This window comes from Cornus florida, unplaced genomic scaffold (assembly GCF_030987335.1).
Source record: "Cornus florida cultivar Cherokee Brave unplaced genomic scaffold, ASM3098733v1 CherokeeBrave_3.0.0_Hap2_Chr06, whole genome shotgun sequence".
In the NCBI taxonomy this organism is placed as follows: Eukaryota; Viridiplantae; Streptophyta; class Magnoliopsida; order Cornales; family Cornaceae; genus Cornus; species Cornus florida.
This window is the reverse complement of record NW_026775576.1, coordinates 10,681,525-10,699,475: the sequence shown is the minus strand read 5'-3', so window position 1 is coordinate 10,699,475 and position 17,951 is coordinate 10,681,525. Positions and strand designations below refer to the sequence as shown.

General features: G+C 36.5%; 1 long non-coding RNA gene across 1 annotated transcript; it reads left to right on the top strand.

The window, feature by feature from the left end:
* Positions 1 to 10,768: 10,768 nt before the first annotated feature.
* Positions 10,769 to 13,264, top strand: LOC132311095 (uncharacterized). Its single transcript, XR_009482834.1, has 2 exons — positions 10,769 to 11,743; positions 12,248 to 13,264. It is a non-coding gene; the product is annotated as an uncharacterized LOC132311095 (long non-coding RNA).
* The last annotated feature ends 4,687 nt before the right edge of the window (positions 13,265 to 17,951 follow it).

Sequence of the window (17,951 nt, the reverse complement as noted above, 5' to 3'; positions counted from 1 at the left end):
ATGCTTAGACATTGAATAACTTATTAATATGGTTTAGTATACTTGTAAATGTATGCTTATATGTCATATATCATATTTTAATATTGACTTGCATACTTGAGCATGTATACTTATATGGTTCATTTCAATTGCATGAGTAGCTTAGGATGATCCCTGAGTCTCACTCTGACATAGACGTTAGGTGGCATAAGCCCCTTTAACATGTTTCACCTTAAGGTGATATAATTATAAAACGTTACGTCGATGCATGCTCATCTCCTACGAGTAGCTTTATGTTACTCACCCACGTAGTGGGGACATTTTTCAGGTATGAAGGCTTGGTTCGTGATGCTCATTGCTCTTTGGATGACTTGTAGCTTTAAGTTTCATTTTATGCAAATGTTAACATGAAGTGCTCTTTTGTAGTCATATATGACAAAACTTGTAATTTTGTTCTAAATATGTAATGGGTACGTAAGTACACTTTTTGTAATGTTTTGGCATATATGACATGAGGCCAAGGGCCAAGTATGTTTATTTTTGCACTTTTACTCATTTGGCGCTACATTTTGTTTAAAAATGTAATTTTTCCAACTTTGGAGGTTTGGCATGTAAAATCTTGTAAATGAGATGTAATGAGGCTGTAGGGCATTGTAACATGTTTAAAATGTCATATTTCACTTGCATGTATGTTCACACCATCACACAATAGCATATAATGCAATTTGATCATGTTATGGGGGGTTCAAATAAGACTTAGGGACTTTCCTTCATTTTAGTGCATAGCAGGTTCATTTCCTCATTTTTGACCTGTTTCATTCGACCGATGGCCTGTTTCGGTCGACCGATTCTTGGTTCAAATTGTTTGAACATCAAAAACTCCCATTCTAGCTGCCATTTATGATGCTTGGCCCAGTTCAGTCAACCGATGGCTTTGTTCAGTCGACCGATTCTCTTGTGGTTTTGGTTGAACAGAGTTTTGCCAATTCTAGTAGCCTTTTTCATTTCGGGCCACAAACCGGTCGGCCGTTTTGTCATTTTGGTCGACCGAAATGAAGGCTCATTCTTCTCCTTTTTCCTGGCTTACTTCGGCTGACCGAAGCTCCATTTCAGTCAACCGAAATGGGGCTTCCTTGTGGGTTTTGTTAAGTTTGTTGCCTAGACAAGTTAACCTTGTTTCATTCATTTCCACTTAACCTTGTTGTTCTTACTTAAGCCACTTAATGGTGTACATGGTCTAGTTTGAACTAGATCTTACTTCTTTGGCTGTCATTGGTACCATAGGCACCAAGTGACCTTTCCATTCTAGCTTTCGCTTCCGGTTATTCCTTTGGGTTCTGTGACCTCATGGAAGGTCATCTTAGTGTCTTAGAGCTGTGTTATGCCTTGAGAGACCATTGCCTTGTTTTTTTTGCTTCTGCTTCTGGATCAGTTATCAGGTCAATCTTCGGTTCATCACTGTTGCTTCGGGTTGAATAAAACCTGGGTCGTTACAAGTGGTATCAGAGCTCTTAGGTTCGAAAACCTTAGGACGATGGGTTTTGGGTGCATATCATGCTTGTGTTTCCATGCTCTATGTGTTTAGTTGCCTCTTGATAACATGTTTACATGCTTATGTGGACGTATGTTTAGAAGTTTACTCTAATTGTCTTAGCATGATATATGTGCTTGTTTGCTTTAGTACATTGTATATGCTTGACTATCTTAGCATGTTGATTTACGCTTGTATGCTCAGCATGATGGTAATGCTTGTTTGCCGTAGTGTATTACATGTGCTTGTTTTTCTTAGCATGATTGTATGATGCATACATTGACATGCCTTATGTGATTCATTACTACTTGTTTAAGTATGTAATCTGTAGCTATGTTACTTGGTAGTTGTTTATTTCTATGTCTTGTTTAGGCATTGTAGGTTGTCCCAGCATGGTTGGTTGAGATTAATGCTGGGGTATTGTCTCTTGGACTTTGTTGTATCCTTTAGATACATTCTTGTTTTATGGAGTTTCTTCCTTGGGTAGGAGAAATTCATTCTGTAAAGACCCCATGACGGGGAACCTTCTTGTCTGTTCTGATGGTTTGGGTGTTTTGAGACTTTAGTCTAGCGGTTGATGCGAGTAAGGCTCATGTGAGCGTAGAGTCGCAGTCCTTATCTGGTGGAATGAGACGTGGGCCAGGGAGGCACCATTTCATTTTCCTTTTTCCTTTGTAGCTTCACAACATGGTCGAGGAGTGTTTGGGGTGTTGGTATCATCTTTTGGGGTTTTGTGGTGACCTTGATGTGATGACGGCATTGAGGTCTTGTTTCTAGCATCATGTGACGATGAGTCGGATTGACTCAGGTCTTTCCTTGGGGATTGGAAGTTTTATCTTTGTGGGCCTCAACGGCAAGGTTCTTATGCCTTTTCTTCTTAGAATGGTGGTTTTGTCTTGTGTGGCGTTAGGATTCCACCTTATGTTAGGGGCTAGTCTTGGGAAAGACTTGTAGACCCTTCAAGAACCTTAGTGTTCATTCTAGGAGATAATTCATTTCCTAGCAGTGAGGAATTAGACTCATCCGGGTTTTTGTGATTCACTTTTGGTGAGTTTGTCCTTTTAAGAGGCATTTCATCCTTCTTGCTTTTGTTATTGTGGGGTTATCATTTGCATAGTCATTCCTACCTGTCTATATGCCTTGTTGTTTGATGGTTATGTGCTGGTATAGATGGTGTGTTTTCCATTTACTATATCTGTTTGTCATGTTAGCATCATAGGTGATGTGTAGTATGTCTCTGATGCTTGACCCCTATGTGATAAGTAGCATATTTGATTGCCCTTGTACACTACGTGTTTAGCTGTTTGGTGCGTGGATTTTTGTTTACGTTTAGTATACTTGTACCTAGTGTGCTTGCGCGTTGTATATTTCAGTTCATTTTGGTTTTAGTATACTTGAGCCTATATACTTGTCTACCATTGATTTATTACTGCTTAGTATACTTATGAGTGTATACTTGTACATATACACATATCGCATTTCCGTTTTGACATTTCTTAGTATACTTGTGAGTGTATACTTGCATAGATATATATATGTTTCATGACTTATTGCTTTATTAGTTCATTTCTTTTATCATTCCTGTACTGTGCCTGGGGTTGTATGACCTTAGTTGTTGGGATTGTGTGTGTGAGCTTGATTTGATGTCTGGATTCCTAGGTGTAGCCTTGTAGTAGGTCAGCTTTAGGATGACATGGAGGATTTTGGGTCTGTTATCTTGTTGGAAGTCGTTGTGGCTAGGGCAATGATGATGCTGTTTGATTTTGTAAAGTCCGATCCATTGGCTTGAGGGCATAGACTTGTCAGGCTTTGGATTCGTGATTGATGTGGTTGACAATGGTGTTTTAAGACTTGGGATTGTTAGTTTCCAGTATTGAGGATTTAAGGCCTTAAGCGTAGCGTTGCCTATGACATTGTTGTTAGAATTTTGGGATTAGCCAGAATGGTCTAGCCGGACATTTTGGACCATATCGCAACTCTCACAAAATGCTTGGTTTCCGTGGTGCTTTTGGTAATGATTATTTGACATTGATGTCATTTGTATCGATAGGTTTCACGGATAAGCTTGTTGGGGGTAGGTAACGAATTGGGGCTTTATACTGTCATGCTACCGTACAGGTTGTGTTTAGGCGAGTGCTAGTTGGCATCGATGCTACCTTGCATTACCTAGCTAGTAAGGTGAGTGTGAGCGGGCACTTGACGCTATGGATGCTACCACACCTTGGGTACATTGTGGGCGAGTTCTAGTCATTATTCGTGATACCATGTTGCTTCTGATTGTGTTCTTGTTTTGACATGTAATTGCTTTGATCTCCTTTTGGTGGTTGACATTGGGTTAGTATGTCAGATTGTTGATCTCCCGGTTCCTGGTTCCGTGTCTCTTTGTTGATCTTGAGACCTTTGGAGTTGTCTTTAGGTACTTTATGATCTATTCCTTCGTGTGACCTTGTGTATGGTCCTTCTTCGGTTCTTTTGGAAATGTTCCTGATTTCGGGGACGAAATCTCTTTAAGGAGAGTAGGTTGTAATGACCCGGTCATTTCCTTCCTTTCCTTTTTCCTCAGAATTTTATGGATAAATTTTTTTTCGTTGAAATTTCTTTTCTAAGTTCAGTTTCTCATCTAATAGTGTCATCTCGAGTGCTCGAAAATGGTTTCTGAGACTCTTTTGTTTGGATTGACAACTTCCTTTGAGAACCGAGTCATTTCCACACTTTTCGTTTTTCAATACTATTCAATTTTCGTCCTTTACCCTGTTTTGTCCTCTTCCCTATTTTGTCTTTTCCCCGTTTGTCACTTAGTTGGCCTAACCTCACTCCTTGTGTTTGGAGTTGGTTTTTGACTTCACATATCTTCATCCTAAGTGGTTTTCATGAAATACGTATCATTACTTTTGCAGTAAAGTACTCTGGTTGCTCCCGGTGTCCATAGAGGCATGGACGCACAGTTCTTTGGAATCTGTTTCTTTTCTTGGGGTGTTTTTTATAAATATCTTTTGAAGATATTTTATTTCAGGGGTATCTAAGAATATTTTCATTCTGGGGCAGTTTTGCAGTTAACCCTTTTTGTAGGGGCCATTGTGCAATTAACGAAAGTTATTGCAAAATACCTTATTTTTAGCCTGGATCCTTGCATGGGATTCATTTTCACATTTCGTTGAGTTGTGCACTCATAGAATTTCCTTCTGGTCATTTTTCTCCAATTTCAGGGTTTTTGGACCCGATTGCCGCCAAACTTGTTTGAGGCATATCTCTCTGCTCGGGACTTGATTTTTGACGCTGTTTCTTCCATTGTTCATATTTTCTCATTTTGAATCTTTTTTGTTTATAGAGTTTTGTCATTTGAGCGCGTTTGCTCAAAATCCACTTTTCTGAACCTGGCGGGACCCTTTTGGGGCACTTTTTGAGATTTTCTATAAATAGGGGGTCTTAAGTTAAAAAGTCAGATTTCCATCATCTTCTTCACCCTCTTGGCCGACAGCCATGGGAGCCTAAGGGGCTGTCTTCATTCTTTCTTCTCCTCCACTTGATTTCCTTAGTGAAAACTCTTCGGCCTTAACGTTTATCGTTCCTCTCGACGTGCTCTACCTTTCCCCCTTATTAGAATTCATTTCTGACCATCTTGAGTTCGGGTTTGAAGTTAAGTTTTCACTTTGATGGGGCTTCTTGGGGGTTCATGTAGATCGTGTTGTCCCCGATAAAACCTAGGAGTTTCGTCAGATTCGGAGCGGTTTCATTTCTGTGGGGATTTGAGATTTCATCTCAAACTGAGTTAGGGGATGTGTTAGGGTTATATTAATGTTGTATTGATTGTTATATGAGCATATACAACTTGTAATCATGCCTTTGTTCAAGTTTTAGAATTTAATTTAATTATTTTCTATGATTAAGATTTAATTCACATGGATGTATGTTGCTTAGAATTAAATTGTGGCATGCTAGTAATTTAGGCCTTGGTATACTTGTTGACATATTTTAAATTTGGGGCATTTGAATAAGAATTGCAAAATTTATTTAATATTTATCTTTTGTGAAAGATTAATTCACATAGTTGTATCAAGCTTGAAATCAACTTGTAATGTGATATTTAAGTAGGCCTTGGTAAGTTCTTTAGCATATGTTAAATTGAGGACATTTGGATATGTTTGAAAATCTAGAGAAAAATAAATTAATAATTAATTAATTAGCTTAATTAATTTTGTTTTAAGTGTTGTGGTCACTTAAATTTGCTTTTGGGTATAATATATGTGAAGGCCATGTTATGACCGTTAACATATATTAATTTGAGCCTATTTGGAATTAACTTGAAATCTAGAGACTTTCCATGATTAGGTTGAAAATCTCTTAAATGTAGTATTCTATTTATCTTGTGAGCATGTTATTAACTTGATGTATAATTAGTACTTGTAGCCTCTTAAAATGGTAATTAGACTTAACGTGATATAGAATATCATTGATTTGCAAAGCTTGTTTAAATGTATCTTATGTAAGTATATAGCTTGTTAGAATATTACAATTGTTTACCTTGAAAGCTTGATACTAAATTGTAGCTTATTGAATACTTGTGGCTTAGGAAGGTAATGTGGCTCAATTGTTGTAAAATATTAGTATTTTGTGTATAAATTGTATATTGAGGACGTGACATGTCATATGCTAATTAAACTTGAATTGTAGGACAGGAATTGTGTGGATTTAACCTTACTTGTGCGTGGAATGTGGTAACTTGCATTTGATTTTGTATAAGTTTTGAACTTATTGGTTTTGGCAAGCTTGTGAGGACATAATTTATGTGATGGCTAGGGTTTGGTTCTAGTACGGAGACAAAAGTCTTCTAAGTCATAAGTGCGCACTAGGTGGTACCTTGTGGATCGTAATTACCCGAAAATACTTGCTTGGTCTAGCGACCACATGTCCTAGTTTTTCCACTATTTGATTTCACATTTAATTTCAAGTTGTTAATCATGGATTACTTGTAACTTGAGAATTGATGCTTACTTTGGGTATTTGAATCCTATTTCGTATACTTGAAACTGTATACTTGCTTCTTATATTTAGATCTCATTTACCATACTTGAACTTGTATCTTTGGTTATATATCTAAACCCTAATTAGTATACTTACGCATTGTTTGTTTGATTTGTGCAATCGGACTTCATTAGGTATACTTGTGTCATATATGCTTGTCTTATGCGGAATTCATTTAGCTTAGTATACTTGTACCTGTATACTTGATTCATGAGTTTTCCATGTTAATTGTATATTTGTATATGCATGCTTAGACATTGAATAACTTATTAATATGGTTTAGTATACTTGTAAATGTATGCTTATATATCGTATATCATATTTTAATATTGACTTACATACTTGAGCATGTATACTTATATGATGTGGTTCATTTCAATTGCATGAGTAGCTAAGGATGATCCCTGAGTCTCACTTTGACATAGACGTTAGGTGGCATGAGCCCCTTTAACATGTTTAACCTTAAGGTGATATAATTGTAAAATGCTACGTCGATGCATGCTCATCTCATACGAGTAGCTTTATATTACTCACCCACGTAGTGGGGAGATTTTTCAGGTATGAAGGCTTGGTTCGTGATGCTCATTGGTCCTTGGATGACTTGTAGCTTTAAGTTTCACTTCATGCAAATGTTATCATGGAGTGCCCTTTTGTAGTCATATATGACAAAACTTGTAATTTTGTTCTAAGTATGTGATGGGTACGTAAGTACACTTTTTGTAATGTTTTGGCATGTATGACATGAGGCCAAGGGCCAAGTATGTTTATATTTGCACCTTTACTCATTTGGCGCTACATTTTGTTTAAAAATGTAATTTTTTCAACTTTAGAGGTTTGGCATGTAAAATCTTGTAAATGAGATGTAATGAGGCTGTTGGCCATTGTAACATGTTTAAAATGTCATATTACACTGGTGTGTATGTTCACACCATCACACAGTAGCATATAATGCAATTTGATCATGCCATGGAGGATTCAAATAAGACTTAGGGACTTTCCTTCATTTTGGTGCATAGTAGGTTCATTTCTTCACTTTCAACCTGTTTTGGTTGACCGATGGCCTATTTCGGTCGACGGATTCTTGGTTCAAATTGTTTGAACATCAAAAACTCCCATTCCAATAGCCATTTTTGATGTTTGGCCCAGTTCGGTTGACCGATGGCTTGGTTCGGTTAATCGATTCTCTTGTGGTTTTGGTTGAACAGTGTTTTGCCAATTCCAGTAGCCTTTTTCATCTCGAGCCACAAACCGGTTGATCGGTTTGTCATTTTGGTCGACCGAAATGAAGGCTCATTCTTCTCCTTTTTCCTGGCTTACTTCGGCCGACCAAAGCTCCATTTCGGTCGACTGAAATGGGGCTGCCTTGTGGGTTTTGTTGGGTTTGTTGCCTAGACAAATTAACCTTGTTTCATCCATTTCCACTTGACCTTGTTGTTCCTGCTTAAGCCACTTAATGGTGTACATGGTCTTGTTTGAACTAGATCTTACTCCTTTGGTTGTCAATGGTACCATTGGGTACCAAGTGACCTTTCCATTCTAGCTTTCGCTTCCGGTTATTACTTTGAGTTCCGTGAACTCATGGAAAGTCATCTTAGGGTCTTAGAGGTGTGTTATGCCTTGAGAGACCATTACCTTGTTTCTTTTGCTTCCGCAATTGGATCCATTATCGGGTTAATCTTCAGTTCATCACTGTTGCTCTAGGTCGAATAAAATCTCGGTCGTTACAAGTTGATGTGACAACCTGAATTTTTTTAAGATTTAATTTATAATTTCATTTTATGATTTTTATTTTGTCAAGATTGGATATTTTAAATTTAAATTGGAAATTTCTCAATGGGTTGATTTGATTTTGTTGCAATTGAATATTATATATATATATATATCTCATTTGGCATCAGATGGAAGAGTAAGAGAATTGGGATTTGGTTTTGTGCCACTTTGTGTCTATGATATATATACACATATATAATGTTCTGATGGAAGAAAGAATGATGGGGCTTCCAGATGAAATTTAAAGGGGAAATTGAAATGTAATGGTTCATTTGCGGGTCCCACTAATGAGTTAGTGGTGGGTTTTGTTTTTTTGAATATATATATATATATATTATATGTATATATTTATTTCATGTGAAGAAGGAATAAGGATGGAAAATTGGGGCAAGGTTGCTGCGAAATTAGAGATAGAATGGTCTTTCTTTGGGTCCCACTTGATTTTATGATAAAGGCATTTGTGATATATATATGATATATAAATGTATATCATCTGATGGCACAGAAAGGGAGCAGCGAAATTCAATGAGAAAGTAAAGAAGGAAATGGAAAAGTTATTCATGGGACCCACTAATTGATTTGTTTTGCCATCTTTCTTTTGACCAAGTGCAATGTATATTTGCAGTGGTGTGCTGTGTAATAGAAAAATGAAGAATGAAGATATGGAGGCAGCATGGTATGGCAGCCGAGAAAAGGAAAATAAGGTGGTGGCGAGGTCCATTAGAAATTTTGATAATTGTATTAATATTTGATTTGGGATATTTGGTGAATTGTTTGCTATGTCGGTGTAATGCCTATATATTGGGTGTCTTGTGTGCTAAGAGAGTATACAAAGACAAAAGAGAAACTTTGAGATAAAGAGAGTTTTTGAGGAGTCACACAGAGTCAGCCGAGAGTTGCAGAGAGGCTAGACTTACGATTTTGGTGACCTAGTGTTGATTTATTTATTTTTTTCGGGGTAGGGATCATCATACATTGAATGACTTGGATGATTTATTTCAAATATTTTATGATTGCTCTTTTGTTTAAATTACATATACGTATTTTTGTTTAAATATATATGTATATTTTTGTGAAACTAATTTTGCATGAAATTTCTTGAAATCCTTGTTATGGTTTTTCCTACTAGGACTTCCCCCGTCTCACTCCCTTCCAGTTTCAGGTACCATGGATTGCTAGTTAAGGGCTTAGGTGGAAAGGTTGGTGCTGAGGAATTATTTTATTTATTTAGAGATTTTGTTGTAAATATTTGAGGATATTGATTTGTATCAATAAAAAGATATTTCTTTTGAGATCCTGGTGTAATATATATATATTTTGATTTGAATAAATTGAAGAATTTATTTAGAAATTTGGGGCATTACAAATTGGTATCAGAGTCTGTACCCAGCCGGAAGTGTGAGTGTAGTGATGATGTTGTTGACGCGTGTGAGTGGCTGAGTGTTTAGTATTGACTAGCTATCACCTTAAATCGAGCGTGGGTGTGTGTATGGGCGGTGTCGTTCACTGGCAGCTACTAAAATGATTACTATCAGTGATTGGGGCACGTGTCCCTAGATCACTATTAGTTTTATTTTGTGGGCGGGTGACGGCATCGTCTAGCTACCACAACTGTTGTGGAGTGTGTGGGCGGGTGACTAGCACTGTTAGCTACCACAACGTTTTTACATGTCACGGTATTTCACATCACCTGAGGTAAGGATTTTTTTATTTTCTTTAGCCACTTTTGTTGTTTTCGGGTATGCGAAAATTGTTGGATCTGAATTTCGGGACGAAATTCTTATTAAGTGGTGGAGAATGTGACAACCCGAATTTTTTTAATATTTAATTTATAATTTCATTTTAAGATTTTTATTTTGTCAAGATTGGATATTTTAAATTTAAATTGGAAATTTCTCAATGGGTTGATTTAATTTTGTTGCAATTGAATATTTTTGAAATATATATATATCTTATTTGGCATCAGATGAAAGAGTAAGAGAAATGGGATTTGGTTTTGTGCCACTTTGTGTCTATAAAATATACACACATATATAATGTTCTGATGGAAGAAAGAATGATGGGGCTGGCAGACCAAATTTAAAGGGGAAATTGAAATGTAATGGTTCATTTGCGGGTCCCACTAATGAGTTAGTGGTGGGTTTTGTTTTTTTGAATAAGTATATATATTATATGTATATATTTATTTCATGTGAAGAAGGAATAAGGATGGAAAATTGGAGCAAGGTTGTTGTGAAATTAGAGAAAGAATGGTCTTTCTTCAGGTCCCACTTGATTTTATGATAAAAACATTTGTGATATATATATGATATATAAATGTATATCATCTGATGGCACAGAAAGGGAGCAGCGAAATTCAGTGGGAAAGTAAAGAAGGAAATGGAAAAGTTATTCATGGGACCCACTAATTGATTTGTTTTTCCAACTTTCTTTTGACCAAGTGCAATGTATATTTGTAGTGGTGTGCTGTGTAATAGAAAAATAAAGAATGAAGATAAGGAAGCATGGTGTGGTAGCCGAGAAAAGGAAGATAAGGTGGTGGCGAGGTCCACTAGAAATTTTGATCATTATATTAATATTTGATTTGGGATATTTGGTGAATTGTTTGTTGTGTCACTGTAATGCCTATATATTGGGTGTCTTGTGTGTTAAGAGAGTATACAAAGACAGAAGAGAAACTTAGAGATAAAGAGAGTTTTTGAGGAGTCACACAGAGTCAGCCGAGAGTTGCAAAGAGGCCAGACTTATAATTTTGGTGACCCAGTGCTGATTTATTTATTTTTTTTAGGGTAGGGATCATCATACCTTGAATGACTTGGATGATTTGTTTCGAAAATTTTATGATTGCTCTTTTGTTTAAATTGCATATATGTATTTTTGTTTAAATATATATGTATATTTTTGTGAAACTAATTTTGCATGAAATTTCTTGAAATCCTTGTTGTGGTTTTTCCTACTAGGACTTCCTCCATCTCACCCCCTTCCAGTTTTAAGTACCGTGGATTGCTAGTTACAGGCTTAGCTGGAGGGTTGGTGTTGAGGAATTATTTTATTTATTTAGAGATTTTGCTGTAAATATTTGAGGATATTGATTTATATCAATAAAATGATATTTCTTTTGAGATCCTGGTGTAATACTGATTTATTTTGATTTGTATAAATCGAGGAATTTATTTAGAAAATTTGCGGCGTTACAGGCATTGCCACCAAACCTAGATAGGTTTTCATGACGTCTTTCATGTCTCTATGTTGAGAAAGTAAGAGCCGAATCCATCGCATGTTTTACGATGGACAGATGTTGTTGTTGATGAGGATGAGGAAGGTCACATCCAGATTCTGGATTCGCGGGAGCAGGTCTTGCTGACCAAGACCATTCCATTGGTTAAGGTCTTATGGAGACATTATGGCATTGAGGAGGCTACCTGGGAGCTCGAATAGGAGGTTCGCTCTCGGTATCCCAATTTGTTCTCTCTTTTAGATATGACTTGATTTTGGGGATGAAATACTTTTAAGGAGGGTAGGTTGTAAAGACTCGGTCATTTTCCTTCCTTTTTTTTTCGGTAATTTTTTTTTTTTTCGTCTTTTCCCTATTTTGTCTTTTTCCCGTTTATAATTTTTTCCTTGCATAACCTCACTTTTTGTGCTCGGATTTGATTCTGACTTTGCATACATCCATAATATTTGATTTCCATGATATTTGTGTTTTTACTTTCGTAGAAAAGCATGCTAGTTGCATACCTTTTTCATAAAGGGCATGGATGCATAGTTTCTTGGAAACATTCTTGATTTTTGGGTTTTAGTGCAATTATGAAAGGAAATTATTTTTCATCTTAGGGGCCATTTTATAATTTAATTTGGAAGATAGTTTAGAAAAGGACATTTTTTGCAATTTTTGAAAAGTGTGACAAGTGTCTCATTCTCATGAAGCTTGTGGAAATGCCACAGGAGGAGGATTCTAAACTTGCATGATGGTTGGCATGGGCACAGCTTGTGGAATAGTTATCTGTGCCACTGGAGTAGTCACAAGTGCAGCTGGAATGTAAGTCTGTGCCATTGGAAGGGACTGCGCTTACTGCTGAGTTAGAGGGAACGGCCCTGCATGTTGCTGAGAGGAACTTTTTTCAATAAATGTGGCCAGCCTGCTAACTTGGAAGGTCGCCTATTGAGACCTTTCAGAATTATTTGGTCGAGGGGCCAAACCTTGGTTTGAGCTTCCAAGGGTCCGTTCCAACATAGACTCGAACCTTTGAGAGATTCAGTCTACCATTTCTTCTAACTTCCGCTCGTTAGCAAGAACGGCTTTTGCATGGTCTTAACTTGCCTTAGATTGGTCTTGCGTAACTCTGGCTAAGTCTTGGGCAACTCTAGCTTGGTCTTGCGTAAACCTATCTTGTTGCATTACTATCAAGCGGATGTTGTCCATAATGGCTCAATTTTCCATTATTTGACTAAATTTTTCCACCATATCATTTTTATTAGGTGCGAATCGTGAACTCTCTACTGGAAGTTCACTAACTTGTATCTCTTCTACTGGCCATTGAACAATCCGACTAAAATGTCCTGCCAGGCGTGTCAATTATGTTCGGCTCCTAAAAACCAGGGTTCCACTTTCCAAGTGAATGGAAAGTAGGAGTGGATGTCAGGCATGCCAGGAACTACTGTTGTTCCAAAGTGGATATCCGAACAACTATCCAGTAGGAGATTGTAAGGATCAGGCGAATGATTGAAGGACTGGAATTACCACCTTCAAAGGTTCTTTTCGCCTTGAAAAAGGACTTTCAGACTGAACTATGGCTAGTGGAAAGGAAAGCTGTATTGAAAGTGCAAGACTTCAAAGTAAAGTGCTAGAAAGTAGGAATAATAAGTGCAAGACTTGAATTAAACAAATTGAAAGTGCATTACATCAATGTAAAGACACATAAATGTGAAGTAATTGAAGTGCTGTTGGTTATGTGTGTTGAACAGGGTTTGCAAATTAGCTCTAAGTACTCTATTTATAGAATTCTTCATGCATGCAGTAGCTTGATGCGGCAACTCCAGCGATTTCAACGTGGCCATATTCTGGACTGCCAAGTGTCCCATAATCTCTTGGCAATTGTAACTTTTTCCTTCCATCTTCTCCCTTCTCTGTTGCAGACTTCAGCCATGCTCTCTATGATCTCAGTTTATGGGTAGTTCTTACAAAATATATTCCACTTGGTTTCTCCATAGGTTGACATGTGTCCCACGTCTCCATTTTCTTCTTCTCCCTACCATAAATATCTCTCCTTTCAGACACAATTTAACTAGACTTGCCTTCCATGCTTTACGATAACTTCCCTTCAGTTGGTAGCAGTTGTATGAAGTACCACTGACGTGTCCTTATTTGGCCAAGTGTCCCATAAGTCTTATAATCTCCTCCTTCTTTAGACTCCTTCTCTTCCTCTAATTCTATATATACATGAGTGTATATAGGAATTATTACAGACCCACGTTCCCTCTTTTAACTGAAACTTTCCTTCTTGAATCTTCCATAACATCATGGCCTCCTGAATTTTAGCGTTTTTTTCATCATGGACTATATTTGACATAAATATATATGTATAAATATATAAATATATATTTATGGATAGAAACCATCCCACACCTTTTTCTTCTATAGACCGCACCTCCTTGATTTTAGCTGAACTTTCCATGGCATCGTGGTCACTTTTCATTCTTCCACTGACTCTATATCGTGGGTTTCAATTATAACACACTTCTTTAATTTTAGCTTTTATCATGGGTTGTTCCTTCCATGAATAGATATATCATCCTCCATATTGTATAATCACGTTTCCTTAATTTTAGCAGCTTCCCTTCAACTTTACCTCATTTAGAACCCATGACGCCATGGATTCCTTCCTCACAGTAGTTACTTCATCGTGGGTCAAATCTGACAAATATATATTTGCATATATATGTATATATTTATAGAGATTAAACTCCCACGTCTCCTCCCTTTTAGCAGCATTGTTTGGCTTGGCTAAATGAAGTCTCTTAAAAATAAGGAGAAAATCAACCCCACGTTCTCCTTCTTTTTTGCTAAACCAACTTTGGTCTTACCATATTTAGTAAGATAACAATCCCTTAAGAATTGAAATGCCGTGGTAAGTCCTATAGAACTCACCATGTGTTGAAAATCAATTGGTTGGATGAACCTTGTCTTGGTTGATTATATGAGGTTGCATGTAGGATAGTGTTTCCATGCAATCCCTATATTCCAAATAGGACAAAGTGGACTATTATTTTAAAGATGGCAAGTCCTAATAGGACTCACCTCTTTCCTTTAAAAATAGAAAAGCCCCATATAGTAGGATTGTATTGGTCCGCTTTTAACTACTACGTAATATTATATAGCTTCCAATAATAATTTATTAAAGTTGAGATCCAGCGTGGTAAGTTCCATTGAAACTCGCCATATGTCGCCTTTCCATTGGGCCAAAAATAATGGAGTAAACACAAATTACTACATATTTACTTGGTTTAGGCTACATCAACTCCCTAGAAAGGAAGTTAGCCTCTCGTTGATATAGTAGCAACTTCAAGGATTGAAGAAGAGAAAGATTTTCCCTCTTTCCCCATTGTTGTAAATCTCAGCATAAGAACCTTAAGGAAAATCATCTCCCTCACAATCTTTTGTTAGAGTCCAAAACTAACTACCTTGATTCAAGCCTCTACCCTCTCTTTTATCCCTAGATGAGTTTCAAAACAAAACAACTTGTCAAAATTCAAACCCCTCTTTATCTGGAACAAACTCTGACTTATTCAAAATGGGGGCCCATAACCTTACGTGAAGCTCTGATAGTTGGCGTCCGGACGCTAATTCTTGCGTCTGAACGCGAGGTATGCTGCCTGGATTCTTCTTTTCTTCTACAGTGTTGGTTGTATCCATCGCATGTTTTGGCCATTTCATTTTGAAAGCCACTTCATATGTAGGCCCGATATAACTTGTGCTCCAAAAGCCCTTAAAACCTTATTTTTATTCCTTTTTAGCAATAAGACCTGCAAAAACATAAAAATGTAGTTAATCTATATACATAGATCAAATAATGGGCTAAACTAATCCAATTAAGGGTGCTTAAATATGCAATATTTGATGCTTATCATACCCCCAAACTTACATTTTGTTAGTCCCTTAGCAAAACAAAATTGAAACACAAGTGTCTCCTCTTTCGTGGGAGTGATGATTGCATTTAGCATATGCAACAAGCCTTTTAAACCCCTAGGTATCCCAAGAGGACTAGTGAAGTCTCGTGAGGGTTTACCAGAAATGATACCCACAAACACTAAGCAGCAAGACTCATTCTGGTATAAATTGAAACGTATGACTTTGGGGAAAAACTCTATCATGAAAACTATAACAAGTATGCATACAATGATATCTCAAAACAATATTCAATTCCCAGCATTCATGCATTAACAAACTAGTCTACATATATGATCTTCAACATCTCATTTATAATAGAATTTCATCTCAAGTTCCTTAGAAGTGAACATGATTTTAATTTTCTCTTTATAATGCACTTTTAACACTTTTATGACTCATATAAAGTCTTCCACATCCTTAATTTATCTTTTAAAATCATAATCCAAGGCATAAATTTATTTGAACACATTTTGTGTTGCTTCTTTTTTTATTTATTTATTTTTTATTTTTTTATGCATGACCATGTGTAATGTCCAAGTTCCTTAAGTTCTCTAATCACCCCATGTAACAAGCATTGAGCCAACGACTCCCAAACCAGATGGTCTTAGGGCATTAAGTGTAAAGACACTCCTAAGGGCGTAATGACTCAGAATGGTTAGGCTACGAACTCAAACTAATCATACATCTTACATTCTTTCTTTGTCTTCCTTTTTAATCAGTTGACATGTCGAAAGAATGCAGTTTTATTCATTTTTTTTTTTTTTTAATGCTAAGGATTATTTCATTTATCCGATTTACTAATTTAGGAAGCCAATTAAGTAAAACCGTGAGGAAGGGAATGCAATTTTTGGAGTGCTTAATGTGTATTGTGAAGTCACTTAGAGATGAAATACTCCAAAATAAATGTAATGACCTGGTCATTTTCCTCCCTTTCTTTTTTCTCAAATTTTGCGAATAAATTTTTTCCATTTAAATTTCTTTTCTGAGTTCAGTTTCTCATCTCATAGTGTCGTCTCGAGTGCTCAAAAATGGTTTCTGAGACTCTTTTGTTTGGATTGACAACTTCCTTTGAGGACCGAGTCATTTCTACATTTTCACTTTTCGAACACTATTCACTTTTCGTCTTTTTCCCTATTTCGTCCTTTTCTCTATTTCGTCTTTTTCCCGTTTGTCACTTTTTGGCACAACCTCACTTCTCGTGCTTGAAGTTGGTTTTTGACTTCACATATCTTCATTCTAAGTGGTTTCCATGAAATACCTATCTTTACTTTTGTAGAAAAGTACTCTGGTTGCTACCGGTGTCCATAGGGGCATGAACGCACAGTTCTTTGGAAACTTTTTCTTTTCTTGGGGTGTTTTTCATAAATATCTTTTGAAGATATTTTATTTCAGGGGCATCTAAGAAAATATTTTTGGAAGATATTTTCATTCTGGGTCATTAGTGCAATTTTCACTTTTTGGAGGGGCTATTGTGCAATTAATGAAAGTTATTGCAAAAATACCTTGTCTAGAGCCTGGATCCTCATACGGGATTTTTTTTCACATTTTGTTGAGTCATGTACTCCTAGAATTTCTTTCTAGTCATTTTTCTCCAGTTTCAGAGTTTCTAAACCCGGTTTGTGCTGAACTTGTTCGAAGCATATCTCTTTGCTCGGGACTCAGTTTTTGACGCCGTTTCTTCCGTTGTACATGTTTTCTCCTTTTGAATCTTTTTTGTTCATAGATTTTTGCCGTTTTAGTGCATTTGCTCAAATTCCACTTTCAGAGCACTTTTTGAGATTTTCTATAAATAGGGGACTTAAAGAAGAAAAATCAGATTTTCTTCTTCTTCTTCCTCTCTTGGCCAGCAGCCATGGATGCCCATGGGGCTGCCACCTTTTCTTCTTCTCCTCCACATGATTTCCTAAGTGAAAAGTCTTCGGCCTTAACGTTTGTTGTTCGCCTTATCGTGCTCTACCTTTCACCCTTATTAGAACCCATTTCTGACCAAATTTTGAGTTCGGATTTGAAGTCAAGTTGTGATTTTCATGGGGCTTCTTGTTCATCGTGTTCTCCCCAATAAAACCCTTCGGTATCGTCGGATTCGAAGCACTTTTATTTCGGTGGGCCTTTGAGATTTTCATCTCAAATTGAGGTAGGGGGTGTTATAATTTATTTTTTTGCTATATTGCATACTTGTGATGCATATATAACTCATTTACATATCTTTGTATCAAATCTAGAAACTTTAATTAATTATTTCTTTGTGTAAGATTTAATTTTCCCGATTACTCATAACTTGGTTTAAACATATGGCATGATAGAATATTATCCCTTGACATGATCATTGACATATATTAAATTGAGAGCTTTTGGATAAGTAATGAAATTTTAATTTAATATTTATCTTAAGTGAAAGATTAATTCATGTAGTCTTAACTAGCTTAAAATTAATGTGTGTTAGCATATTATATTAGGCCCTAACATGCTCTTCAACATAGA